This window comes from Rhinopithecus bieti, unplaced genomic scaffold (genome assembly GCF_001698545.2).
Source record: "Rhinopithecus bieti isolate Rb0 unplaced genomic scaffold, ASM169854v2 scaffold_21703, whole genome shotgun sequence".
Classification (NCBI taxonomy): domain Eukaryota; kingdom Metazoa; phylum Chordata; class Mammalia; order Primates; family Cercopithecidae; genus Rhinopithecus; species Rhinopithecus bieti.
The window spans coordinates 6,005,491-6,009,566 of NW_016812332.1; the positions used below are offsets into that span (position 1 = coordinate 6,005,491).

Here is a 4,076-nt window from a genome sequence, read left to right on the forward strand (position 1 = left end):
GTTTCTGCCAAGATATCTGCTGTTAGTATGATGGGCTTCCCTTTGTGGGTAACCTGGCCTTTCTCTCTGGCTGCCCTTAACATTTTTTGCTTCATTTCAACTTTGGTGAATCTGACAATTACGTGTCTTGGAGTTGCTCTTCTTGAGGAGTATCTTTGTGGCGTTCTCTGTATTTCCTGAATTTGAATGTTGGCCTGCCTTGCTAGTTTGTGGAAGTTCTCCTGGATAATATCCTGCAGAGTGTTTTCCAACTTGTTTCCATTCTCCCCGTCACTTTAAGGTACACCAATCAGAGGTAGATTTGGTCTTTTCACATAGTCCCATATTTCTTGGAGGCTTTGTTCATTTCTTTTTACTCTTTTTCTCTAAACTTTTCTTCTCACTTCATTTCATTCATTTGATCTTCAATCACCGATACCCTTTCTTCCAGTTGATTGAATCGGTTACTGAAGCTTGTGCATATGTCATGTAGTTCTTGTGCCATGTTTTTCAGCTCTATCAGGTTATTTAAGGACTTCTCTACATTGGTTATTCTAGTTAGCCATTTGTCTAATCTTTTTTCAAGGTTTTTAGCTTCTTTGTGATGGGTTTGAACTTCCTCCTTTAGCTCGGAGAAGTTTGATTGTCTGAAGCCTTCTTCTCTCAACTCTTCAAAGTCATTCACCATCCAGCTTTGTTCCATTGCTGGCAAGGAGCTGCATTCCTTTGGAGGGGGAGAGGCACTCTAATTTTTAGAATTTTCAGCTTTTCTGCTCTTTTTTTTTCCCCATCTTTGTGCTTTTATCTACCTTTGGTCTTTGATGATGGTGACATACAGATGGGGTTTTGGTGTGGATGTCCTTTCTGTTTGTTACTTTTCCTTCTAACAGTAAGGACCCTCAGCTGCAGCTCTGTTGGAGTTTGCTGGTGGTCCACTCCAGACCCTGTTTGCCTGGGTATCATCAGTGGAGGCTGCAGAAGAGTGAATATTGCTGAACAGCAAATGTTGCTGCCTGATCATTCCTCTGGAAGCTTCATCTCAGAGAGGTACCCGGCCATGTGAGGTGTCAGTCTGCCCCTACTGGGGGGTGCCTCCTGGTTAGGCTACTCAGGGATCAGGGACCCACTTGATGAGGCAGTCTGTCTGGTCTCAGATCTCAAACTCCATTCTGGGAGAACCACTACTCTCTTGAATGCTGCCAGACAGGGACATTTAAATCTGCAGAGGTTTTTGCTGCCTTTTGTTCTGCTATGCCTTATCCCCGGAGGTGGAGTCTACGGAGGCAGGCCAGCCTCCTTGAGCTGTGGTGGGCTCCACCCAGTTTGAGCTTCCCAGCTGCTTTGTTTACCTACTTAAGCCTCAGCAATGGTGGGCACCCCTCCCTGAGCCTCACTGCCGCCTTACAGTTAGATCTCAGACAGCCATGCTAGCAATGAAGGAGGCACCATGGGTGTGGGAACTTCCGAGCCAGGTGCGGGATATAATCTCCTGGTGTGCCATTTGCTAAGACCCTTGGAAAAGCGCAGTATTAGGGTGGGAGTGACCTGATTTTCCAGGTGCTGTGTGTCACAGTTTCCCTTGGCTAGGAAAGGGAATTCCCTGACCCCTTGTGCTTCCCAGGTGAGGTGATGCCTTGCTCTGCTTCAGCTCTTGCTCAGTACACTGTACCCACTGTCCTGCACCCACTATCTGACATGCCCCAGAGAGATGAATCTGGTACTTCAGGTGGAAATGCAGAAATCACCTGTCTTCTGTGTCCCTCATGCTGGAAGCTGTAGCCTGGAGCTGTTCCTATTTGGCCATCTTGGAACTGCTGATTTTACATATACTTAAACTTATTTACTAAAGCATGCTACTGGGTGTGATATCTGAATGGTGTGAGTTTGTCTTGACAATCCAATGCTATGGATTAGTTCATTTATTCCAGCATGGGGCAAGATGTGTCAGTGTATGCAAAAGAATTCAACACACATATTCAAATTATTTACTTGCTTAAAATGCCACTACTTTCAGGTTAACTCAATTTCTTTTTTGGTAAATACTCAGGCTTTCAGGTATCCTTTTCTTCCCAGTTCTTCTCCCTGGACAACATGTCTCTCCTGACCGGGTTTCTTACAGCTTCAGTCATGTGTTCTGCTCAGTCTCCAGGTAAAAGCCAGAGCTCACTTGTCTGAGGCTGGTTCTCATGTTCTGCTCTTATTTTGTGGTTAAACAATGGTGACTTTCCTTAATGCCCTTCAACCATAGCAGCATGGTTCATGAAAAGTAAATAGGAACAATTCTCAGAACATCGTAGTATATGGCTGCTACGGGTTGAGTGTTTTTGTACCCTTTGAAACTAATGTTGAAACTTAATCCCCTATGCAATGGTGTTGGGAGGTGGGACCTAATAGGAGGTGTTTATATCCTGAGAGTCCTCAGGATATAGCATATAAACCACGTATGTACAATGTTACCTGAAAATCAATTTAGTTTAAAAAATATTTGGTACCCTCTAGTTGCCCTCTTGCATCCCCATATGCATGTGTCTACTTTCAGCGGGTCCACCAGACTCCCGGAGCATCATCCTAATTCCCCAACTAGACCCTTGTCAGCTCTAACAAGATGAAAGATGCAATCATGAACCAAGAAAAACTCGCCAAACTGCATGCATAAGTGTGTAAAGGAACTGCTCGCAGAAAGAAGATTGTTCATAGAACAGAACAACAGATGATAAGAAAAACTTTAGTTCTCCTTAAAGAAGTTAGGGATAAACAATATCTCTGGTATTGAAAAGGTGAATATGTTTATAAACCAAGTAACAGTGATCCACTTTAACAACCCTAAGGTTTGGCCATCTCTGGCAGGGAAGGCTTTCACCATTACAGGCCTTGCTGAGACAAAACAGCTGACAGAAATGGTACCCAGCATCTTAAACCAGCTTGGTACACACAGACTGACTAGGTAAGGGAGACTGCCTGAAGATCTGCCCAAACAACCTGTGGGAGGAAAAGCACCACTTGCTACTGGAGAGGATAATAATGATGAAGTTTCAGATCTTGTGGAGAATTCTGATGAGGCTTCCAAGAATGAGCCAAACTGAATTGAGGCAACTCCTGAAGATGATAAAACTCGAAGAAGTTACCAGCAGCTGATATTTTATTATGACTGCTTTAAAAAAATTGTTTATGGATCTGACAAAATCTAGAACTCGAATATGTTTAAGTCCAAGCCCCGTGGACACTGCAGCTTTTTTCATTTTTGCTTATACACAATTCATTCTTTGCAGCTAGTGAAGTCGAAGGAGCCTGGGGATAAAGTTTGAAACAAAAGTTAAAAATATTATTTGCTGGAACATAGTCAGATTCAGACATTTCTCCTTTACACAATAGAAATGATTTTTAGAAAATAATAACATATACATTTGAAATTTCAAACAAAAGTGAATAGTATGAGATAAAATTATGTTCAGAATTATTTAGTATTTAAGTCAGATGTTACACTCCTATTGTAGTACTTATACTTCAAAACTACGGAAAGTAGACTCATGCAGGGGAGCTTGCTGTCTCATAAAAATAATGCCAAAATAGCATTTCAACTAGAAGACAGATCATTGTCAAGATTAAAGTAGCAAAATCACAGGAAATGGGAGTCAAATCCATGTTGGAGAGTTTAGTTTTGCCCTCTAATCCCACTTCACTTGTTTTGGTAATAGTTTTCTATCTAGATGTAGCCATTTTATATCAGTATTTTATTTTTGCTCTTGTGACCTCAATGTTTTGGCTCCTTTGGTTTCTTCTTGGGAATTGCAGAAAGATGAAAGATGAATCCTCTTATTTGCTTGAGATTTATATAATCAATTGTTAAAGCTGTACTGCCCTTATTACAAATTCCTACAACTGAACTTTACCTTTCTCTTAAACTCTCTCTTTGTATAATATAGGCATCCTAATGGATTATGCACTGTTTAGCCTGGACTGTTTCTTTCAGAATCCACTTGAAGATATCACATCACACTGTGCATTCTCATCTCCTACTTGAATTTTTTTGCTCTTTCTGCCAAACACACCTTTCTCATATTATTGAAGTCTATTGCCATCGGGCTTTTTCTTTCTCT

At 41.5% G+C, this 4,076-nt stretch overlaps 1 pseudogene; it reads left to right on the forward strand.

Moving 5' to 3' along the window:
* The first annotated feature begins 2,584 nt into the window (after positions 1-2,584).
* Positions 2,585-3,062, forward strand: LOC108544646 (transcription factor BTF3 pseudogene; annotated as a pseudogene).
* Positions 3,063-4,076: the final 1,014 nt, after the last annotated feature.